The 26666-nt window shown below is 34.5% G+C and overlaps 1 protein-coding gene across 7 annotated transcripts in view; it reads left to right on the top strand.

The window, feature by feature from the left end:
• LOC114329731 (outer dense fiber protein 3) overlaps nt 1-26666 on the top strand; it is a 118028-nt gene that overhangs the window by 20124 nt on the left and 71238 nt on the right. The window lies entirely within an intron of this gene.

The raw sequence follows: 26666 nt of genomic DNA, 5'->3' as shown, positions 1-26666 counted from the left end.
TGAACCTATTTGATCTCACAAAACCAACTGAAAATGCAAATATTAGTCCAGGGTAATAAGGTTTTCTCCATGACACTCGAGCAGCCAGGGTTCTGAAGCGTTTTTAGACAGGTAATACCTATAAGAGCAAATTGTAACTATTTCCTGCGTAGGATCTGGCGGGCATTTTTATTTATAATAAACAACTAAGTGTCAAAAAATGTCATTTTTCCCTTTTTTTTCAAATCAATGGAAAACAGTGAAACTTATGGTTCTTTTAGTACAAATATCTTTGATATTATGGAAAAAGCTTTAAAATGACGTATTACAAAGTTTGATATACTCATTTATTGTTAAAATAATTGCGAAAAAAGGTCGGAATTGCAAAAAAAATTAATTTCTCAATATCTATTGCAAAAATTAGTGTACAGCTTTGAAATTTTTGTCATATAAGGGCTCTTTGGTGCTTAATATGTGATAAAAGTTTCAAAGCGATTCATTCAATTGTTTAAATTTTATTCAAATTGTTTACCGCAGAGAGCATTTTTTTTGCAATAACATAAGTCAGAAAAAAATGACGTTAGAACCATTCCACAGGTGCCAAATGAAAGAGCATGAGCTATATTTTCAACTTGGTTTAAAAAAAGCGAATAAAAAATGCATTTATTAGTAATAAATAATTATGCAAAAGTATCGTAAATCTTTCCTTTTAAACTTTTTATTTTGTTATATAAGAAATTATATATATTTATTACAATTTTTTATCAATTATGATATAAATAACATTACTTGGTAGTTGTGCACTTAAAGCAGGGTAAAAAAGTTAATTATTTTGGAAAAAGTTATTCAAAAAGTTTATAAGGAAAGATTTACGATACTTTTGCATAATTATTTATTATTAAAAAATGCATTTTTTTATTCGCTTTTTTTAAACCAAGTTAAAAATGTAGCTCATGCTCTTTCATTTGACACCTGCGGAATGGTTCTAACGTCATTTTTTTTCTGACTTATGTTATTGCAAAAAATGCTCTCTGGGATAAACAATTTGAATAAAATTTAAACAATTGAATGAATCGCTTTGAAATTTTTATCACATATTAAGCACCAAAGAACCCTCACTTGACAAAAATTTCAAAGCTGTACACTAATTTTTACAATAGATATTGCAAAAATATTTTTTTTTGCAATTCCGGCCTTTTTTCGCAATTATATTAACAATAAATGAGTATATCAAACTTTGTAATATGTCATTTTAAAGCTTTTTCCATAGTCTCAAAGATATTTGTACTAAGAAATCATAAGTTTCACTGTTTTCCATTGATTTGAAAAAAAGGAAAAATGCCATTTTTGACAGTTCTTCTTCTTCAGGTGCCGTCCTCGTTCCGAAGTTTGGCTATCATCAAGGCTATGCGTATTTTTGATACCGTAGATCTAAATAATTGGCAGCTGCTGCACTTGTACCAATCTCTTAAATTCTTAAACCATGAGTGTTTTCTTCTGCCAATGGATCTTTTACCTATTATTTTTCCCTGAATAATTAATTGTAGTAGCTGGTACTTTTGTCCCCTCATTATATGTCCCAAGTATTGCAGTTTGCGCTTTTTAATAGTAAGCGCAAGTTCTTTTTCTTTCTGCATCCTTCGCAACACTTCCATGTTTGTCACTCTCTCTGTCCACGATATTCTCAGTATCCTGCGGTACATCCACATCTCGAATGCTTCTATTTTCCTTGTATCGATCTTTTTCAGTGTCCAAGCTTCCATTCCATAGAAAATAACTGACAGCACGTAACATCTCATCAGGCGAATTTTAAGATTTAAACTTAGCTCTCTTCCGCATAAAACTGTTTTCATTTTGGTAAAAGTAGCTGTAGCTTTTTCTATTCTGATCTTGATATCTTCAGAGTTGTCGTTGTTTTCATTAATCACAGTTCCCAGGTAATTATATTTTCTAACACGCTCAATTCTTTGATCATGTACGGTTATGTCAGAAAAATTTTGTGGAGATTTCGACACCATCATTATTTTTGTTTTTTTGATGTTAAGTGATAAACCGAACTTTTCGCTGCACTCTACTATTCTGTTTATCAGTGTTTGGAGATCTTCCGGGGTTTCTGCTATTAATACTGTGTCAACAGCGTATCTCAAATTGTTTATTAAAGTGCCATTTATTCTAACTCCTATATCTTGGTCAGCAAGGGCTCTGTTTATAATATCTTATGAATATAAGTTAAACAAGGTTGGTGAAAGTATGCATCCCTGCCTTACGCCTTTTTTGATCTCGAGTTCCTCGGTTGTTTCCCGTTCTACTCTAATATTCGCCTTCTGGTTATAGTAAATATTGAAAATAATTCTGAGGTCCCTTTTATCCAAGTTTTTCTCTACCAACAGTCTCATCAGGTGTTCGTGGCGAACTTTATCGAACGCCTTGTTGTAGTCAATAAAGCACATATATATATCCTGGTTAACATCCAGGTATCTTTGGCACATGATATTAAGTGCAAATAGTGCTTCCCTTGTTCCAAGCCCGTTTCGAAACCCGAACTGAGTATCACTGATGTCAGCGTCTAGTTTTTTGTGAATTCTTGTATGTATCACTTTAAGAAATACTTTTAGTGTGTGTCCCATTAAGCTTATTGTGCGATGGTCGGTGCACAGTTTTGCGTTTGTTTTCTTTGGAATAGTCACAAAAGTTGACAGAAGCCAGTCCTTAGGTATTTCTCCCGTTTTATAAATGCAGTTAAAGAGGTCAACCAAAACATTTACTGTTTCATCTTCCACAAGCTTAAGAAGTTCCGATAACAGTTAATTGTTTATAAATAAAAATGGCCGCCAGATCCTACGCAGGAAATAGTTACAATTTGTTCCTATAGGTATTACTTGTTGAAAAAACGCTTCAGTACCCTGGCTGCTGAAGTGTCACGAACAGGGTATATTTTTGTCTTATTACCCTGGCCTATATGTACAGACTATAAACTTCATGTCATCAGTAGAGAGCAATTTTTTTTATTAAAAATCTAAACTCTGGTTATACCACTCAAATTCGGTCACATATTACCAATTTTCAATTCTTCTTTGACTTAAATTACTCAAGTATACTTACATTCTAAGAGCTTAACCCTATTATGTCCTCTTATTTAACATCTTCTCACTATGGTGAACATACAACACCTGTTTTAACCGTAGTTGTGCCCTAGTTAACACTTTACACCAACTTAAGTAATTTTCTTCATTTTTGAGTTTTCTTTTTAGCCCCGTGTTATAGAGTATAGAGGAGCTGAATGGCCTCGATGTTTACGCCTGTGGAACAGTTTTGTTACGTGCGGTGGCTGCCTGCCATCTTGCTAACTGTATGTACGTCGCCCATCTCAAGGTCCTTGTAAAGGTCGACATTTCTGATGTACCAAGAAACATCAACGATGTTCCATAATACTTTATTCTGGAGTCTCTGGATGATCTTGATATTACTTGAATTGGCACAGCTCTAGAGTTGGCAATGGCAACCATACATTCGTACTAGTCTCAGTATTTGTTTGTATAATAGTTGTTTGGTATGCATTGAGAATGCTGAATAATTTATTCCCATTAGTCAATATATTTTCTTGCAACTGATAGCTAATTTTCCTTTTAAAATAGGCTTTCCACCATAGGCGTAACCAGGATAATCCTAAGGGGGGGTTACATATACTGGAAGGTCTCCGAGGGGCATGGTGATAAGCGTATAGAGCACAAAGTACATCCCAATGGGGGGTTATAACCCCAAACCCTCCCTGGTTACGCCTATGCTTTCCAGCAAAGCCTTCCATCAAGTGTGATATAAAGTATTTTGCGGAAGATACGTACCTATAGATTGGGGTTTTATTTATTCTAATTAGAGTTTGAGTTTTTTATTTACAAAATTAACGAGAACTGAGGTAAATTCATTTAGTTTGCTACTTCATTTTTATCCAACCTATGGATGTTATTTTTGACAATACAGCTTTTCTTTGGTCTTTCTCTACTACCTACTCATCCTAGAAACTTGCAAATCGCCAATTTTTTATATAGAGTGATTAACGACTCAACGATGAATATGTAAGAACCATCTTAACCTTTGCTTCTACCTCTGTATTTCCCCATTACTTTGTAACACCGAAGAACTAAAAACTATTATTTTTTATCAATCGCTCCCATACCTATTCTACTACTAGTTGTTATTCCCTCACATATTATTATGGCTCTCCCAATCTTTACGTATTCACTGGTATCTCCTTTGTTTCTTTATTCCTGAATTTGTCCATCAGCTATCTTGAATAAAATCAAGTGATTATTTTATAAATGTTTGTAAATACCTACATACAGGGTGATTGATTAGTAGGGTAAAACTCAATAGCTCCGCTATAGTAATAGATAGCAATAAAAGTTAATAACAAAAATTTTAGCCACCTTTGAGCTCCATATTACAAAATTAGTTAGAATGTTACAGGGTGTTCGATAACACAATGACAGACCAAACTTATGTTTTTTTAAATGGAACACCCTATATTTTAATTTAAATTCGAAATTCTGTTAACTTCTTCATCACAAAAATATAAAGGTTTGCTATGTTATACTGGGTATTTACAAAGTTATAACCAATTTTATATGAAAATCGTAACAAGTTTAACTCCCTGTATAAATAAAAATAAGCAAAACAACAATGGTTTATTAATGCCATATTTTTTAGCGTATTGTCAAAATTTTCAAGAATGGTCGATATTGCTAATTTTCTTTATATCAAATACAGGGTGAGTCAAAACGCAAGTACATTATTTTCTCAGCAATTTTAAATGGAACACCCTGTATTTTATATTACTATTGAAAAGTACCATTACCGTACTTTAATTTTTAGACAACATTCCCTATGTCTAAATTTATTAGTTTTCGAGATATTTTCATTTTTCAATGGACCAGTAGCGTGGCCACCCAAATCACCAGAATTTAATAAATTGGACTGATTTTTTTGGGGTTACGTTAATAATGAAGTTTATAAAATACCTCCAGCAACAAGGGATGAGGTGAAAAATAGAATACAAAGTGTATTTCGACGTGTTAATTTACAAATGCTCCGTAGAGTAAGTAGCTCATTCAATGATCGTTTTTAGGAGTATATAAATGTGTTAGGAGATAATTTTGAACACCTTATGTAATTAAATATTAAAAATATTTTATTAAAAGTAGCTTCTAATTTTTTAAAACATTTTTTTTGCAAAATGTATTACTGATTAATTATGTTTTGTTCTTCATTTGTTACATTGTTATATTTATACATACAAAAGTAGTGTTTAATTGTCTTCACAAAATATTGTATTTTGTGTTTGTGTGTTTTTTTGTAAAATTTATTACTAATTTTCTTTGTTTATTTGTTGCATTTACATAAAAAGATAGTTTTTAATTGTTTCAAAAATGTTGCATGTAGTGGTTGTGTTTTGGTTTGTAAAATGTATTAGGTACTAATAAATTATTTTTATTTCTTTATTTGCTACAGTGTTACATTGATTACCGGATTGATAATCGGTAATCTTCAATTGTCAATTCAGTTATGGCTTACTTAAAATTTAGATAAATTTAAACACCTAAAATAACTTGCTCTGAAAAATGAAAATATCTCGAAAACTAATAAATTTGGACATAGGGAATGTTATATAAAAATTAAAGTACGTTAATGTTACTTTTCAATAATGATATAAAATACAGGGTGTTCGATTTAACATTACTGAGAAAATAATGTACTTGCGTTTTGATTCACCCTGTATTTGATATAAAGAAAATTAGCAATATCAGTAATTCTTAAAAATTTTGACAATAAATAAAAAATATGGCATTAATAAACCATTGCTGTTGTGCTTATTTTTATTTATACAGGGAGTTGAACTTGTTACGATTTTCATACAAAATTGGTTATAACCTTGTAAATACCCTGTATAACATTACAAACCTTTATATTTTTGTGATGGAGAAGTTAACAGGATTTTGAATATAAAATAAAATATGGGGTGTTCCATTTAAAAAAACAAAAGTTAGGTCTGCCACTGTGTTATCGAACACCCTGTAACATTCTAACTAATTTTGTAATATGAAGCTCAAAGGTGGCTAAAATTTTTTTTATTAACTTTTATTGCTATCTATTACTATAGCGGAGCTATTGAGCTTTACCCTACTAATCAATCACCCTGTATAAATTGTCCAGAAATATCTTCAAAATATTTTGATCATTGAGATATGTTTAGATTGTGATCTGAAACGTTCATTGCCAATGTAGAAAGTGATCAAATCGTAATTTAAAACATCCAAAGTGAAGGTCAGAAGTGGTTGAAGAAGGTAACGTGAATAATATACCGTTAAAACTAAATTTTAAAAAAGATTTGTATACAGTTAGATTATAATATTTTCTACACATGTATGATTATATTAATATGAAGATATGCACTCACTTGGATATATGACTGAACTGTTCTTAAACCATTTACTTGTTGTTGTTTTTTTTTCAAAAATATTGAAAAACAAAGTCGCAAAAGCAACTGAAGGTTTCAGAAAAATTAATTTGAATGCCACAAAAGTACCAAAATCATTGTTTAATACCGTAATCAGATATTTAACGTGTTGGAAAAAGAAGATATCTACAATATTGTAGCAGTAATACAAGTAACACTTAACAGCATTAGAAAGATACAATAAACTATACTTACACTTATTAATTCTAAGGCGAGACGTGTAAGAATCGAATATTGGACACAATTTATTTAAGATCTGTGAGAGAAGAAGAAGGAACCAATGATGAAGTCAGCCTAGAAGTAACAAAAGAAGAGATCGGGAATACGATATGTAAATTAAGAAAGAGTGGCACCAGAAGCACAAAGGTATATCAAATAAAATACCACAAGCACATCGGACATATACCGTCGAATATCAATAGGTCAGCTACGATTTTATCCATTATGTCGTCTAATATCGATAGGTCAGCTACGATTTTATCCATTATGCCTTTGAGAGTACCGAAACATAAAACCAATGAGAATAAAATACGTGAAAACATTGAGGTTTCTATATAAATCTGTGTGAACATTGAATTTTCTTTCGTACAGAAAATTGCACTTACTGCGATTATTTTATCCCTTAATGCCATTTTATAAAAATCGTCAGTTTAATCTCCCTGTTGCTTATGTCTGGACCGTCAACTACTTTTTGTCATAATTTGGTAATCATTTGTCATTGTAATAACAACAAGGGAAATTTTGTAACCTAAATAATAATTTGGTGTCTATAAATATGTATCAATGTATTTAACGATATCTAATGCTCACACATTTATGAGTGTCTAAAGATAGAAACCTATGAATAAGTGTAATCTCTAGTATATTTTGTTGCCTGCCAGTATTCGCTCCTTTACTTTTTCACTTCTATTATTTTTGCCATTTACAGTTACTCCCAAAGATTTCATTTGTTGAAATCTCTCAAAAGTGTGTTTTCTATCTTGATTTCTTTCGTCTTGTTATCTTTTCTTCTAGAGCAAAGTAGATATTTTATTTTTCCTTCCTTCGTTAATTTCTAGACCTCTTTTCCGTTCTTCATTTGAGAGGGTTGTTACTGTTTCTTTTAATCTTTCCTTGTCTCTTCTCATAAGAATTATGTCATCTGAATAATATGCTACTATTTGTATTGAGGAGAGGGCTATAATATTTGATGATGAATAGTGTTGTTGACAAAAAATCGCCTTGTCGTACTCCTGTTTCTATTGCAATTGATTTTGTGCTAATTTCTTCTGTTGTTATTTTAGCTCGAAATCCATCCAGTCATTTTTGGTAATCTGATAAGCTTTGCCGAAAAAAGCTAATACAGTCGGAAAAATGAAAGAATACCCATGTACGAACATATAAAACACGCTGTATTTTCCTGTCACCGTGTCACAAAGAAAATTGTCCAGTGCAAATACATGTAACAATAATTATTACATGTACTTGCGCTGGCCAATTTTTTGTGTGACACGGTTACAGGAAAATACAGCGTGTTTTATATGTTCGTTCACAGTGGCGTGCTGGCCATATAAATGAATCGGTGCAATCACCGAGAGGCCGCGGCCTCTTGAGGCCGGTCAAATAGGTTTTAGCACAAAAAATTTAAGATGTAACAAAAAAAATATTTTTTAATTTCGAAAACAATTATTTACATAAATTATTGCTATATAAATTATATTGTACATAAATTATTGCTACAGATAATATTTATTTTCATACATACAAGTAGTATATTTATGATTTTCCAATTTTCTTCAAACATCTAAATCTAAAATATGTACTCTGCAGAATAAAAAATGGAAAAACGTCTTGCAAATTTTTGACCGAATTATTGGAAGTATCGAAAAACGATTTGTCTTGGTCATGACGATTTGATCAAGACAAATCATTTTATGATAATATAAGCACTCTACATCTTAGAAATTTTGATAAAATGAAAAATGGTATATGTACCTTTAACGTCATTTAAATCATTTACTGAAAAATTAAAAAAACATTATCATATCATATTATCTGCGACTGCAATTAGAGAAGAACTTCTGGATTTTCTGATAAATTGATTGTATTAAAAAATAGGATTTTGCAAAATACTGAAATTATTTAGTGATGAATATGTTCAGTCTACAGAAAACATGAAGGATGATATTATTAATCTAAGTGATAATGAGCATGAAGTAACACATGAAAGTGTTGTTAATATCGTGAAAATTCACCTCCGTGTGGTACTAAAAATTGTAAAGATTGTATAGCTTGCTGTTACGCTGTTTTGCATAAGTAAAACGTATATTAGTGTGCTTATCCAAATTTAAATATAGTACAAATATTGTACATATATAAGCATTTATTCACTCTTTTAGTGACACAAGTATCTTGCTAAAAAAGCTTGTAAACGTTGAAATACATAAAAAATTGGTTAAGAAGTACCTACTTTAACACAAGATCACTTGGAAACATTTATGCTAATAGTTATAGAAAAAAAGTATTAGCTTTGTATGAGCTTAAAAATGATGAAATAACGTACGAATTTGCTCAAAGATCTATTTTAATGCGGAAATTATTGATCGAGAGCTATGTAACTATTTTATAAAATAATTGCAAAATAATGTTTAGATTATTGCGTTTAAGTGTTATTTTAAATATTGTTACATTAAAGTATTTGCACTATACTTGAATTTGTACTATCTTGTATTATTGATTTACTAAAATTCAACTAAAAAATTCTCAAAACAGAAGGTAAAATGAGGATGGGAGGCCGCTTTTCTATAAAATCACCGGACCGCTTGAAACGTTCCAGCACGCCACTGTTCGTTCATGGGTATTCTTTCATTTTTCCTACTGTAATAATAGCTGAGCAATTAATAGATAAAGAAATAGCGCCAACATAAAAACAGCGATTTGGATGAGTTAGTGTGAACGGTCAACAAATAGAAAGATTAAAAATATACATCTTGGTACGAACATCAATGAACATTGGGACCATTCCCTAGAAAGAAATCAAATGCAGGATAGACAAAGCCAGATCTGCATTTCAAAAAATGGCTAGGGTATTCAAATGTCATGATTTATCAATACCCATAAAAAGCAGGTTACTACGATGTTATATCTTTCCTATGCTGCTATACGGAGTTGGAGACTCTCACAGACGCCACCTGTAAGAAAATTGACGTTTTGGAAATGTGGCTTTATCCTCGAAACCTGAAGATATCTTATACCGACCACGTTACTAATCAGGGCGTTTGGCTGAGAATGCAAAAAGAGAAAAAGCTGTTAACCACGATAAAAAGAGCCAAAATCGAATACCTCGGCCACATCATGAGGAACAGCGAAATATATGGACTGCTGCAACTGATCTTGCAGAGAAAAGTTGAAGAAAAACGGGAACCAGGAAGGCGAAGGATTTCCTGGCTGAAAAATCTACGTACGTGTTTAAACACAAAAACCACAAATCTTTTCAGAGGAACAGTGGGCAACGTACAGATTCCCATGATGGTCGCCAACATCCGAAACAGACCGGCACTACAAGAAGAAGAACATTAAAAAATATCATTTTTCTACAACCACTATTCAAAGTGCACTTTTCTGCACGGTTTTATGTTAGCAAACTTGACATTTTCTCACAGTATAAGATATTTGACATTAGTGTGCAGAAAAGTGACGTTTCTGTGCCGCAAAGTGACGTTTCTGTGCCGCAAAGTTCTTTTCTGCACAGTTGACTACCTCATTCTGAGTAACGTTATATTCTGTTTACATCCGTGGACTACCGCATTCTGAGTAACGTTATATTCTGTTTACATCCGTGGTTAAACTTTAGACAAATATATAACCTATAAGACAATTATTATATTTAACTATAGCATAGAAACTAAATTATGGATGTTACAACTGTTATATTTTACAATTTTATTCTTATTAAACATTTTATAATTATCAAATAACCAATAAGGATTTAGCAACCTGTGCAAGAGACGTCGAATGAAGTAGGTTTTGTGTAAATCCGTGACTGCATAAATATAATGTCAATAATGTGTAATAATTGTTTAAATTTAAACAAATTAAGGCAATGCATTAATTTTTTCACTGATTTCTGTGCAATTTATTTAGGTATAAGGAATTTAAATTTATTAGTAGGTATTAATTAAATACAGTTTAAAATTTATCACATAGGTACCTATTATAATTAATCGTCGTTTGGAAATTGTGATTTTTATTTTTAGGAAAAACTGTGCTTGTAGAAAAAGTATAGTGTGAAACACGTGCAGAAAGGTAATTTCTCACTCGTTTGAATTGCGGCACTCGCTTGTGCTCGTACCGCAACTTTTCAAACTCGTGAGAAATTAGTACCTTTCTGCACTTGTTGCACAATATACTATTCTTATTGATATTCAAAAAATGTAAATATTATTTTTATCCTTAACCTTCTTCTTCTTAACGTGCCCTATCAAGTCCCCTTGACGTTGGCGATTAACATGGCGAAACTGTCTCTGTCTCGAGCTATTCTAAATAGGTGTTCTGCTTTCTTTATTCCTGTCCACTCCCGGATATTCTTCAACCAAGAGGCCTGCTTTCTACCAATTCCTCTGCGTCCTTCGATTTTACCCATCATAATAAGTTAAAGAATATTATACCGGTATCCCCTTACTACGTGTCCAAAATAGGCCATCTTTCTATATTTGATGTTATCAAGCAGCTCGCGGGTAGCATTTGCTCTCTTAAGGACTGCCACATTTGTCAGCATAGCCGTCCATGGTATTTTTAGAATACGTCTGTGCAGCCACATTTCAAAGGCCTCCAAACGGTTAATGGTGGATATTTTTAATGTCCATGCTTCGACGTCATACAAGAGGACTGACCAAATGTAGCATTTAATCATGCGCTTTCGAAGTTGAAGTTGCAAGGTATTATTACAGAAGAATGACCTCATTTTTAAAAATGTCGTGCGGGCTATCTCGATTCTACATTTTATCTCTTTATCTGGATCTAGTTGTTCAGTAATATGGCAACCAAGATATTTAAAACTGGGTACTCTTTGAATCATATGACCATCAACATATAACCGTGAATTTTGATGGGCCAGACGGCTAAATACCATGTACTTTGTTTTTGAACAGTTTATTTTTAGGCCAAACTCTCTTCCCACTCTATCAATGGCAGTTAAAAGGTGTTCCATTAAAAGGTGTTAAAATGTAATCCATTCATATCATCACTTAAAATAACTGTATCGTCTGCATATCTGATTGTATTTATCAGAATTCCATTAACCTTCACACCCCATTCCAAATTATGCAGCGCTTCCTTAAATATTCTATCTGAATACAAATTGAACAACAGTGGGGACAGTATACAACCCTGTCTGACGCCTCTTTGTATTTTGCATATTTCTGTTGATTTTCCATTTATGCAAGCTGTCGCTGTTTGACGCCAGTATAATTTTTCTATGATTCGTACATCTTGACTATCAACTCCTTTATCCTTTAGTATTTTAATTAATTTGTGATATTGTACTCGATCAAAGGCCTTCTCATAGTCAATAAATACAGCAAAGACGTCTTTCCTTTGATCTCGGCATTTCTGCAATAACACATTTAGTGCAAAGAGTGCGTCCCGGGTTCCCAGTCCATTTCTGAAGCCAAATTGTGTTTCATCCTGGTCTTCTTCACATTTATCTCTGATTCTACTGTGGATGATACGTAGAAAGATTTTCAAGGTGTGGCTCATAAGGCTTATCATTCTATAGTCGCTACAGTTTTTCGGACGTTGTTTATTTGGTAGGGTTATGAATTCGGACTTTAACCAATCTTCAGGGATATCACCAGTCGAATAAACATCATTGAAAAGTTTAACTAGTGTTCCAATGTTTTCCTCATTTATGAGCTTCAACATTTCTGTAGGTATGTTGTCGGGACCAACGGCTTTCTTGTTTTTTGCCAATTTTATAGCATGTTGTATTTCTGATTTTAGTATTTCTGGTCCTTCACCTTCATCTAAAGTGTCCAGTTCTTCGGGTCTATCATCATTATACAGTTCATTTATATAATTATACCAGGTAGTTCGGATTTCGTGTTCGTCTATTATCATTTTTCCCGACGAATCGGTTATAGTATGTGGAGTTTTCTTATAATAAAGACCAGCTATTTCTCTAACTTTTTTAAACATATTAAACGTATTATGTTTTTCATTCAACTTTTCTAATTCCTTGCATTTATCCTCCATCCATTCTTCTTTAGCTACCTTTATTTTTTGTTTAATTAGTTTTTGTTTTTCTTTGTATTCTGTTATCCTTAACCACTTTGATTAAAATTTGTTCAAATTTATGTTCTTAATTTGGCAGGTAGGTACGTCTATGATACAAATATGCAAATATGGACCAATCTATTACAGCACAGGTTAATGGGTTTTTTAAGTTGACACTAAGCGGTGATCACCTCTAAAAATAGTTATGCCATAACAATTGAATCCAAACGACTCAAATTTGAAAATATTAAATGCCTACATGGTTCGAGTTGATATATAGGATTTGTTTAATCGGGTTTTTATGTTTGTGGGTGTCGTAATTGCCATATAACTATTACAATAAAAATATAACCAGTTTTGACGACGATAAAATTGGCACAAGTGGCAAAAATTTAAGATTCCTATTTAACAATAAAAAAAGATATCAATAAGGAACTTTAAAGGCCGTTGGTAAGATATTATTTTCAAGACACTGTAATTCTATTTATACTAGTTTTTAAATTGTAAAATTCTGCTTATTTCTTAAAGAATTCATTTTGAAATTTAAATTATACGAAGGTGTTTACTTAGGTGTTAATTAAAATATTTTCTTCTTCTTCTTCGTCTTCTTCTTCTTCTTCTTCTTCTTATTCTTCTTCTTCAGTTTTACCCAATCTGAATTTTCTCAGACGTTTTCGTCCTCCACAGCACTCTATTTTCTGAGTCACCTTCTCTGAAGTCTCTATCTATCATAGCATTTCCTATGTAAGTTTTCCATCTTATAGCAGGTCTTCCTCTCTCTCTTTTTCCCTACGGGTCTCAGTCCAAGATTCTTTTCGTCGGCCACCTGTGTTCTTCAACAGCACAACAGAGAGAGTCAACGGAGAGTCAACAAGAGCTGCACAACTAGCCACACACGAATTCGACGGTTATCACTATTTAAACAGATTCTGGTCTCGTCTGAAAAAAGCACAAAATTCCAAAACTGTTGGGGGAGCTGTATGTGTTCTTAAGCCCACTGGTGGCGGTCCAAAACATGTCTAGGTTGTAGCTGAGGAACTCTTATTGGTCGAAGACTCCTTAAACCTGAGTCTAAAATTCTTCTTCTTATTGTAGCCAACGATACTCTGACTCCTGTAGCATGCCTGAATTTTCATTGGAGGGCTGGTACAGACATAGAATAATTTATATGGATAAAAATTCTGATATATCCATTCCGTCGATCATTGGTAACTCGGGGTCTACCAGACCGAGCTCTATTCCGTATCGAGTTTGTCCCCAGGAACCTATTGCATATCCGTGAGACATCACTCTGAGAAACACCCACTCTTTCCACCACGAACCGCTGTGAATGGCCTTCTTCAACTAAATCGATAATTCTTATACGGTCCAACTCAGAAATTAAAGTACGATTCATTTTTATTAACGTTTTCAAAAATTTCTCCAGAATAAATTTTTCAAATGTTTACACCTTGTATAAATGGGTATTCAAATAAAATAAAAAACCAAAAAGGTATATTTTCTATAAAAAAAGGCCCATTAAATATGTGATAAAGATACGGATTTATAAAAGCGTAAACATCGTGAATACGAGGGGTACTTTTGAAACTATGTGTAGTATTACGAGGATTACAACAAAATTATAAAATATGGTGCAAGCTCTAGTCTTCTAGAAACGGCGCAAAGAGTCCAATGGTGGATACTTAATTCTGAATAAAGATAATAAGAATTCACCAAAGCTCAAGGCTATCCATTAAGAGCTAGATTAGAAAACTAGAATTTCATTGGACCATCAATTTTATCAACTGGTGTTCTACAAGGTTAGATAACAAGTTATTTCCTAAATTCTTCTATGCACACCACTCAAATGATTCCAATATTTGTATTGATTTTGCGTTCAAGGTTCAAGCTTCTATTTCACAAAACAAAGTGGAAAAAACATAGCACCTCGCCAAGTCAACTCCCAGCTAGAACTTTAAATGTCATCTGCAGAGCACTCTCCTTATTTTGTTGAAGTTTGCCCAGAGTCTTTTCTGTCCTGATTTTAATTTACTGGCAGTAATCACGTGTGGAGGTAGTAATTATTCCCAGATATGTATATTATTCCACTCCGTTATATTGGTTTAATAGAAATGGGCGCACCAATGCACCTGGTGACACTTATTAAAAATCTGTACCAGTCCAATATAGCGACAGTACGACTAGATCATAAGTTCTCAAACCAATTCAAGACCGAGAGGGGTGTTAGACAAGAATGCGTGTTGTTACTTGACTTATTCAACATTTATGGTGAACATGTCATGAGAATGGCTTTAGAAGGATGGGTTGGTGGAGTAACAGTAGCTGGTAGGAAAATCTCCAATTTAAGATTTGCTGATGACACTACACTTATAGCAACAAATGAGCAAGAAATGTTTGATCTGCTGCGAAGAGTTGAGTACGAAAGCAATAAAGTTGGTCTAAAAATCAATAAAGCTAAGACAAAAATAATGGTGGTCGACAGATTTGACACTATTCAACTGACTAACATGTTACAAGAATACCAGATAGTAAACACCTTTGTCTATCTCGGGTCTAGTATAACTAAAGAGGGTAAGTGTGAAGCAGAAGTTTGGAGACGTATTGTTATGGCAAAAAATGCGATGAGTCGCCTAACTAAAGTTTGGAAACACAGATCTATCTCTCAAAATATCAAGATGACACTGGTGAATGCCCTTGTGTTCTCAATATTTCTATTCGAAGCAGAGACTTGGACACTTCGCGCATGCGAGCGCCAAAAAATTGATGCCTTTGAGATGTGGTGCTGGAGAAGAATGCTGCGCATACCTTGGACAGCTCATAGGACAATCGTTTCCATTCTAAACCAACTCAAGATTAAAAAAAGGCTGTCCAAAATATGTCTGCAACGAATACTGCAATTCTTTGGTCACGTGGTTCGCAGAGGTGACGACAGTTTGGAGAGATTAATTGTTTCTGGAATCGTTCCGGGGAGAAGCTCAAGAGGACGATCACAAACTAGATGATCCGACCAAATAAAGAATTCAGCTTTAAACTCATTCTGCGAAGCTCTTAGAGCAGCTGAAGATAGAGACCAATGGAGAAACATTATTAGAAATATTGGAAGAAATTACGATCCTCAGTAATGGGGAAACGACAAGAGAGCGAGATATTGGTTCCATTTATTAGAAGATTATCGTTGTTTTTTGAGTATCTGACATTCTTACAGATGTTTTCTTTTTTACTTTTAGTGTAAAACCGCATACTTATCAATACTTTTCTATTCTGGTCAGCAGTCTCTGAAAATCTTCAATATTTCCGCTGATATGATAGTATCATCCGCAAATCCGCATTGTCTAACGTTGTTAATGGTAACTTCATTTACCTTTATTCCGGTTGCTTCGCCATCAAGAGCATTTTCAGGATCTCTTCGGAGTAAGCATTAAAAACGATTGGCGATAATACGTATCCTTGTTTCACCTTACATTTAATTTCAATTTGTTTTGAAAGTTGTTCATTATTGCGCACTTTCGTTTTCTGCTTATATTATACATTCTATATGATTATAAGGTTATCATTATCTATAGCCTGTCTTAATTGCCTATCACCTTTGAATAAAAAAAGATGATGTCATGCCTAGGACTTGGCGAAATCCAAATCATGTTTTATTAATTATCCAGTTTATGATATATTATACCTATACCAAACATTTATGGTATGTATGTTATAGTCAAAGCCCGAATTTCAGGCACACCTAGGTTTGACTAGACAATCCTCAGGTCTGACTGACGGTCTTAGTCAAAGACCGAAATAAATTACAGTTTCGGCCTTTGACTAGTCAAACCTAGGAGAGACTAAGTTGGTCAGGCAAAGGTCGAAATTTAATTTTATGAAATCGGGGTTTGACTAGTCAAACCCCGATCAGCTATTAAAATGTCGTAAATTGTGAAATTAGGTTTAATACAACATCATTTTTTAATTGTAATGTTTATTATTGTTATATTGTCGTAATTAAAATAAAAAAAAATAGTGTTTATTCTCGCATGTTGAGGCATTATGGCATTTAGAGTTGCACAATACGTTAGACCTTTTACACTTACATGGTTTTGAAAAGCACTTCTTATTGCAGTGGTATTTTATAAATCCTTGTCCTTCAAATTTAGAATCTTTTGTGCTAATTTTTCTTAGGCTAATTTTTCTCAGAGACAGCTTAACGTCTGGAACATCTTCGGAATTAGGAAAATTCTCCTCGTATTCTCTTATTGGATTTCTTTAAAAAAGTGTGTTTATTGTTCCGTATTTCGTACAAACTCTATATAAACCGTCAATTATTTGTTTTATCTTGTATGATACCCAAAATATTTCAAGCATCTCCTTGGCACGCGTTCGAGCATGCGTTGTGCACAGACAGAAAAGATTAAAATAAAAATAAAGGATATGCGATTGAAGGTCTTCATGCCTAGGCTAATGCTATGAAACAAATAAAGTAAAAAAAATGTCCTCCAATTTCGATCGGAAAAACTGTACCAATACCTATCCCCAGCTTTGATAGAGCCAATGAACATGCTCGAAATATTTTGAGTAGCATACAAGATAAAACAATTGACGGTTTATATAGAGTTGGTACGAAATACGGAACAATAAACACATTTTCTTGAAGAAATCAGATAAGAGAATGCAAAGAGAAATTTCCTAATTTCGAATATTATGTTCCAGACGTTAAGCTGTCCCTACCTGTAAGAGAAATTAGTACAAAAGATTCTAAATTTGGAGGACAAGGATTTATAAAATGCTACTGCAGTAAGAACTGCTCTTTCGTAAAACAAACTGGGAAGCATATCAAGCAGACATAGAATATAGCTTAGGCAGGATTAACGGGAAGATAAGGCATACATTGGACCTAGACATGGCTGCCGAACAATTTCAAGAGATTGTCACGTCAGCGTTCGAAGACAACTGTCCGGAGATAGTCAGGAATTCCAACAGGAAAGTTCCCTGGTGGAATCATAATCTTGCAAATCAAAGGACAGAGGTTAGACGAAAATTTAATTTCGCCAAAAGGTCAGGCGAGTGGGGCGATTATCGCAAAGCTCTGACTGACTACAATAAGGAACTGAGAAGGGCAAAAAGATAATCGTGGAGAAGGCATTGTGAAGAGATAGAAGGGACTTCAGAAATGGCAAGGCTCCATAAAGTTCTCTCAAAGGACCCTCAGATAAGTATTCCCTCGCTCCAAAAAGAGTCAGGTGAATACACTCAGAATGGTGAAGACACCCTGAAAGAGCTTTTCAGGGTGCACTTTCCTGAGTCTGAGACAAAACTGATACCACTAGACACATGGCAAACCGGACTGGATATCATGAATTATGGTTCTAGGGAAAACTGGCATGTGGCAAAAGAAGTTATAAACCAGGACAAAATCAAATGGGCAATAAACTCATTCGAGCCATATAAATCACCGGGTCCGGACGGGATTTATCCAATACTTCTACAGAAGGGAAACGACCTTCTTTTCAAAAAATTGTGTAAGATACTGCAGGCTAGTTTAGGGCTGGGTACATACCAAAAGCATGGAGGCTGATAAGGGTGGCTTTTATACCCAAACCTGGCAAAATCGGACAGGAAAGGGCCAAGTCTCTGCGGCCATTAAGTCTGATGTCATTCGTACTGAAGACCTTAGAAAAACTGCTCGATAGGCATATCAGGGATGGTGTATTGGTTGAAAGTCCGATACATCGGGGACAATATGCATATCGAGCGGGAGTCTCCACAGAAACGGCACTGCACCATCTTGTACAGAGAGTGGAGTACGTTCTAGAAAACCAAGAGGTGATGTTGGGTGCATTTCTCGATATTGAGGGAGCATTTGACAACACCTCTTACGAAGCGATCACAAGGGCGATCCGTCTAAAAGGAATAGACGAAACAAGCTGTAGATGGATAGACTGCATGCTGAGAAGCCGTGTGATATATGCTACGTTGCTAGGGGATACAGTGTCAGCTCAGGTAGCCAGAGGCTGCCCACAGGGGGGAGTCTTATCTCCTCTATTGTGGAATCTGGTCATGGATGGCCTGATAGCTAGACTCGACAACGATAGGCATCACGTCCTGGGCTATGCGGATGACCTAGTCATCTTAGCCCACGGAAAATTTAATGGTACAGTCAGAGATCGAATGCAACAGGCTCTGACAGTAGTTACAGAATGGACTTCAAATGTAGGGCTTAACATCAGTCCTCTAAAGTCCAAAATCATGAAATTTACTAAAAGAAGGAATTCAGAGGAATTGGGTCCTCTAAGTCTAAATGGTATACATTTAAATCTGGTGAGTGAAGTAAAGTATCTCGGGATAATATTAGACTCAAGAATTACTTGGAATCAGCAGATAGAAAGAATAACGAAGAGAGCGGTATCTACGTTAATGGTAGCCAGACGTACTCATGGAAAAATGTGGGGTTTGAGACCAGACATGGTATATTGGACTTATAACATGGTAGTAAAACTCACAATTACATATGCATCAGTGGTATGGTGGCCAAAAGTGCAGCAAAAAAGTGCCATCATCAAATTAAGCAAGGTGCAAAGACTTGCTTGTCTCGGGATCACGGGGGCTATGAGGGGCACACCTACGGCAGCTATGGAGGCACTACTGGATCTCCCTCCTGTACATATAACAATAAGAGGTGAGGCGAGAATGGGCTATTATAGACTGCGAGAAAACCTGAGCAACGTACCAGTTAAATCAGGACATAGTAAAATAACGAATGAAATTAATGATGCCGAATGGATGATGATTTATGACCATATGACATCAAGATATATGCCTGAAGTACCTTTTCAAGTGGACATTTGCCCACGAGACGAATGGGACAGAGGAAACTCTCGACCCAGACTGCAGGGTTGCACCTGGTATACGGACGGGTCTAAAACTGCAGACGGTTCGGGCGCAGGAATATTCTATAGTGGTGGAAATTTCAACATTTCTATTCCACTGGGAGAATGTACCTCCGTATTTCAGACAGAGATTTTTGCAATCTTGCAGTGTGCAAGAGAAAACAACCTGAGGGCATTCGAACTGCAGCGGGTTAACATATGCACAGATAGCCAAGCAGCCATTGGGGCTCTTATAAGCCCTAAGGTGAACTCTAGGCTGGTGTGGGAATGTCGACAAGAACTTGATAGACTGGCACAACATAACAGTGTTATACTGGTATGGGTTCCAGGTCATCGGGGCATATACGGCAATGAAAGAGCTGATGCACTTGCCAAGAGAGCATCAGCTACAAAATACCTGGGTCCAGAGCCGGCCGTGGGAGTGCCAAAAAGCACCGTCCGTGAACGAAAAAAAGCCTGGATCCGAAGCCAACACAACTCACACTGGGAGAGTGTACCCGGTCAAACACATGGCAAGATGTATATCGGACGGACATGTGCTAGTAGAGCTGAGTTACTGCTGAAAACAAGCAGGAATCAGCTCAGAGTCATAACAGGTTTCCTCACTGGACATGCGCCAGTTAAGGGTCACCTGCATACAATGGGGCTGTTTCATGGAGACTTGAGCTGCAGACTCTGTAACAGAGAACCTGAAACAGTCAACCATATTTTGCATGACTGTGAGGCATTGGATCGGAGGCGGCAAACACTTTTCGGAGACATCGAAATGACTCCAAAATTATATGGCACCCACCCACTAGACCTGTACAAGCTGGTACAGGGTTTCAGAATTCTGGAATGGGTTTCATAAACAATGGAAGATGTACAATAAGCCAAGTGGCTGCAGTACAACCGGTTCACAACAGACGGCTTCCAGGGAAAAAAAAAAAAGAACTGCTCTTTCATATTACGTAAGTGTAAAAGGTCTAACGTATTGTGCAACTCTAAATGCCATAATGCCCCAACGTGTGACAATAAACACTAATTTTTTTATTTTAATTACGACAATATAAAAATAGTCAACATTAACAAAAATGACGTTTTATTAAACCAAATCTAACAAATTACGACATTTTAATATCTGATCGGGGTTTGACGAGTCTAGGTTTGACTGTAATTTATTTCGGGCTTTGACTAAGACCGTCAGTCAGACCTGAGGATTGCCTAGTCAAATCTAGGAGTGCCTGAAATTCGGGCTTTGACTATAACATATATACTAACTTTTTGGTAGAGTTCGTAACGAGGTTGTTTTGCAGAAGATGGGAAAAATTACGGAAGTGGTCAAAACAGTCAATAATCGCAAACTGGAATATCATGACCATGTTAGGCCTCACCCAGAGAGATATAATATAACATAGGTACTTAATTTAATAATACAAGGCACTATAGTAGGAAGGAGAGGGACTAGGTCGACGAAGAACGTCATGGCTTAGAAACCTGAGGGAATTGCTTCCTTTTTTTGAGCTGTCGTCAACAAAACTTGTATAGCCAATTTGAGAGCAACGTACGATAATCGAGCATGGCATAGGAAGAAGATGATAACTTGTAGTAATAATTGTAGCACATGGGATATAAGCTGATGGTGCGGTAACCATCACATTCTCTTGCGTTTTTCTTTTTGGGGAGATAAATCAAGATCGACGTCTACCAGTTTTTGGATAGTATGCCCAAACTATGACTTTGGTTAAAGAGTGTCACGACCTGGTTATGTTGTCATGGGAGGCTTTGCATGCCGCTTGATGTACGATGAACGGCTCATCATCAACGGGTATCATTTTGTTTTCACCCAATTTTGAAAAAATGTGAAAACTTTCAATTATCCACGTCCGTCTGTCTGTCTGTCTATCTGTCTGTTTGCCTGTCTGTCTGTGAACACAACTCCTCCGTCATTATACGTGGTAGAATGACAAATGAGGTGTCAAATGAAATCTTATAATCCAAGGATGGTACTAAAGGTGAGAAATTTGATCTAGGCTGTCGGTCTGTCTGTCCGTCCGACCACGAATATAACTCCTCGGTCATTATACCAGGTATAATGACAAATGAGGTGTCAAATGAAAGCTTATATTCCAAGGATGGTACTAAAGGTGATAATTTTGGCCTAGGACTTCCGGTTTTAGAAATGCAACCAGAAGTACTGTTTTAAAGTCAGCGGAATAGTACAAGTGATATATTATTCGACGCGCTTTCGCAAGACGAAAACAAATATATACTTCCGGTTTCATGACTGTCTGTCCGTCTGTTTGTCCATCTGCGAATACAACTCATCCGTTATTAATACAGATAGAATGAAAAATGAGATGTCGAATGAAAGCTTATACTCCAAGGATGGTGTTAAATATGAGAAATTTGTCATCAGACTTCCGGTTTTAGAGTTGCAACCGTAACCTACTGTTTTAAACTCGAAAATAGTATAAGCGATATATCATTCGACGTGCCTTAGCAAGATGAAAACAAATGTAAAATTGTGGTTTTTATATAATTTCCGGTTAAAAAGTTCTGACCAGAAGTGCCATTATAGTCGCAGAAATAGTACATGTAACACATCAATCGAAGCGTATTGAAAAGTTGAGCTTGAATCTTTAAGTCCGGTTTTGAAGTCGTTTCTGTTTAAATAATGATGAACCAAAGTTTGGTAAAAATGACTCAAAATTAGTAAAATCGTATATCAATCGACGCAAAGTTACACGAAGAGTTCAAATATCGACTTCCAGTTCTATTTTCGATTACTTTGGGTGAAAGAAAACCTAGGACCTACGAAGTCCAATTACTTGTTTATAAATGAAAGTCATATCGTTTGATTGATAAAAAATATACAAATTTATCATGGTCATATATTGGTCAATATTTATATCTCGAAAAGGTTAATATATAGAAAATTAAACGCTTGTATAATGAAAGTACTTTTAAGTCGAATATTGTTGGGAGAAATGGGAAGTCCCAGATCAAAACAATAAATCTTAAACTTCTCGTAGACTCACTTTCTGGTAACATCCTTAATATCTCCCTTTTACAATTTATAAAGCAAGGAGACAACGAATAAAGAAGACGAAAGGGGCTCTAAAATATGCAGTCACATTCTGTCTATTCGTCTAGGAGAAAATTCCAACGAAAGTTGATCCCGTATACTCAAAATATGAGTAAAATGAAATATTAAAAAACAGCTTATGTTTCATTTCGGTTCAGAAGTGATCCACCATCTCATACGTAGGTACGTTTTTGTCTCCCCAGACGTCTTCAGTGGGGCTATGAACACCTCTGAATCGAATATTGTTTCGGTAATTTTCAAATTTGATTAGATTATCTATTATTTATGAGTATGTCCGCTGAGCAACTTCCGTCCACAATACAGACAATAAAGAAAAGCATACCGTCTTTGTGTATGTAGCGTGTAAAAATAGTCATTTCCTTATTTGAAAACATTCTACATTCTGCATATATATGATTTAAATATCTTTGATCTTTGCATTAAATTAAGAATGTTTACTTAGTAGTATTGTTGCTATATACACAAAGTTCTTTTAAAACTAGTTTTTGCAAGGATTTTCTAAGAATTTAGTATGAAGTCATACGCTTGGTCTTATATAATAAAAAAAATATGAATTATTAATACCTAATGTGGTAATAAATCGTTTAAAACTTGAGATAACGTGTTAAATGGATAACAACTGTTTATATACTTATTTTTTATTTATAAAAATCCATGGGTTTCAAAATTATCATATTTTTTAAAATTATTTTTTTAAAATTTAATACTGATTTTTACTTTATCGTACTATATACGTAGTATAGTATAATAGATAAAGTTATAGGATCGTGCAAAAAAATTTTTTTCAGATTTCACTTTTTTTTCGACGTTTTGAGTCCCGCTAAGTCTAAAAAGCAAATAAAAAAAAAACATGTCGGAAGTATGATACATGCGTATACATACGTACACATACGTACGTACGTACGTATGTCGCCACCGCCCAGCAAAAACTACCGGACCGATTTTGATGAAATTCGGTATGAGTAAGTTTAAGAGAATTTTGTCGAGAAACTAAGCTTTAAAAAAACCTCTCAAGGGGGGGCCGAAATAGGGGAGTTATTTTTGCAAATTTTTACCGAAATGAATGAAATTCAACTCAAAGTAAGCTCATCGATAGGTAAATAAAAATACGGAATTTGACATTTCCAAATTCAAAATGGCGGCCAACATGGCCGACCGCCCACCCGACACATTTCGCTCCCTATCTAAAAACTTGTTTAAGATAAGTTTAATTTGAAAACGTCGTTATATAGCCTAAAGATGGGGCTATAAGAGGAATGTTATCGTTTTTCAGAAAAAGTTACGGGTTGCCTATATTTAAGGGGTCAAAATTTGACATAAATTTGAACTAGATTTTCTCAAAAATGGCTCCAAAGAATTTTTTTATTTTTTGATACGTTTTTGATATCCTATCGGTAAATGGAATGATAGTCAAATTTCTTAACTCCCTATAGGAGGCGAGTTATGAATTTTTTATTAAAAAATGTTTGAGTGCCCGTAACTTCCTTCATAATAGAAACTTAAATTTTAAATTTTGCAGACATATATGGTACTTTATTATCTATTATCACAATAAATTTTACCAAAAATATGGCTTCCGGTTGAACCGGAAATGAATAAAAAATCTTAATTTTTTAGATGCGCCCTGTATATTTTTACATATTTTGAAAGAATGCAAAATTACCTTTCCAATGACATAAAATTCGTTGCTGTACCTCAAAAACTCGAAAAGTTACGGTAAATAGAAATTTTGCTATAATCTTAAGTGTGTCCTCTCTCACGCGATCATAGCAGAGCATTATTGTAGGGCAGTCAATGAGGGTATTTGGCTCCGAATTCCATCCTACTACATTGATGTACTTGATATTTTCACAGTAAGTAGGGAATAGCTCAAGAAACAAAATCTACCCTATATGCTATGGCGCTTTTATCTTGGGGCGGTTCCCACTTCTTCAAGGGGGTGGAAAATTTGTTGGTCAAAATAAGCACGGAAGTGGCTAAAGAACCTATGTCTAAGCAAAAACTGGTCTATACTTTTTTTTGAGAACTCAATAATTTTTGAGTTATGCGTAGTTGAAAATTGGCCATTTTCATTGAAAAATGACACCTTTTCCGACGGATTTTTTGTGAATACCTTAAAAACTATGCATCGAACTAAAAACACTATATAAAACATTATTTAGATTATAAATAATAAAGAGATTCGTTCCTTCGTAAATGTTCTATTTATAATACAAAAAGAGATATGGTAGCTGAAAATAGTTTGTTTTTTGGTGCATGCTCAAATTTGAAAGTTTGAAAAGGCCTTTACAACGAGCACCGTTAAATGTCGGTTACATACAAATTAAGCGAGATATGGTGTAAAAAAATATATGACTAATGTACTGTAAGGAAAAATGAAAAGTATATACATTTAACTCCCCATCCAACATAATTTAAATGTATTGTTTTTCTTTTGCAATACCTTTTAATATAGTGTTACTTCTACTTTCAAAAAGTTGAACGAGTTTAAAATGAATGGTTTTTGTAGAAAATGTGATCAAATTATAGAATGAATTTTTAAATTTTCTTAAAAATCTTCCTTTTTCTCCACGTAATTCGAAAATAAAAATATTTCACCCCTAAGAAGTGGTGGGAACCGCCCCCATGATAAAAGCGCCATAGTATATAGGATTGACTTTGAATTAGGAGAATGGGCTAGTCCCAAAATTTCCTTAAAACCCATGCAGTAGGATAGAATTCGGAGATAATATCTTGACTGGCATAATCGAAATAGAATGAAATGTAAATAATGTAAACTATTAATTTCTCAGAAAAATGAACTAATTTGAAATTCTAAAATATCAAAATAACGAGTAACTTTGTTATTTTTATAGAATGCCAGTATCTAGCACCATAACGATAATAGATCGGTACGATAAAGTTCTCGGGCGACCCTTCCGTAAAGCGTTTTTTGTTACTAGGTAATTTCAGCTTAATGTTTTCAGTGCGTCTTATTGTTCTAAATTTTTATAAGAATATTTTTAGTTCGCTAGATTTGACTTTTTGTTTATGGATCTGCCTTCCGTAGACATCTTTCACCACATTGGCTAGGACAGCTTGACAGCCAGAAGTTCTTGGCTGTCAACAGTCAATCAACAGTCCGTTATGAGTTTGCGTGTATTGATCTGTTAATGCTTTCATACCTATAGATTTTTTTTTCGAATGCAATTTTCTTTGTATTTTTGTGATAAATGATTAACAGAATTTGCTACAGGCTGCGTGTTTCTGTTTATCAACTTTTTCTTGTCTTCACAGTCCTTCATTTTCTATACCAACTATTTTTATTTATGTTTTTAGCAATTTTTTTTCCGGTGTTTGTTAACGACATATTTGATTTTATAATTCTTTCAATTCTGTTGTGTTTCTTTTTTCTAGTAGTACATATTAACGGACATGTCTTTCAATAATATTATTTCCACAATTATTGATGTTACCAACTCCCTATCATTTTAAAAAAAATTCATTACGTACTCTTTATACTTGTAGTGAAACCTACAAGATTTAGGGTAAAAAAATCATCCTTTAATTCTAGACCTCTTCTTCTTTCTGTGTAAACAAGACTCTGTTTGTTTTTTAATGTGTCTCTAGTCAGTTATCGTTTCATCGTTTTCGTGGTTCTTTCCACTAATCGGCTTCTTATTGAGGAACCGCCTCTCGCCGCCTTTACTACTCTATTTGTTGTTATATTATGACTTATAGGATCGCTTCATTATATTCTTCTCTTTCTTATCCACTCATTGATGTTCCCCACCTTGCATCACCGTCATATCTGTACCTTTAGTTCTGTCCCATAGTGTCTTACCATCTGCATCGATTTTTGTAAGGATTTTCATATCTGCTATTCCTAGCATTTTTTTGTCCTGTCTTTGTCAGGTCTTGTTTTTGCCGCATATGTTATTATTGGTCTGATGACTGTTTTTCTGTGTAACTCTGCCTTTTATCTCTT

The sequence above is a fragment of the Diabrotica virgifera genome, chromosome 1 (genome assembly GCF_917563875.1).
Source record: "Diabrotica virgifera virgifera chromosome 1, PGI_DIABVI_V3a".
In the NCBI taxonomy this organism is placed as follows: Eukaryota; Metazoa; Arthropoda; class Insecta; order Coleoptera; family Chrysomelidae; genus Diabrotica; species Diabrotica virgifera.
This window is presented reverse-complemented; position numbering and strand designations above follow the sequence as displayed.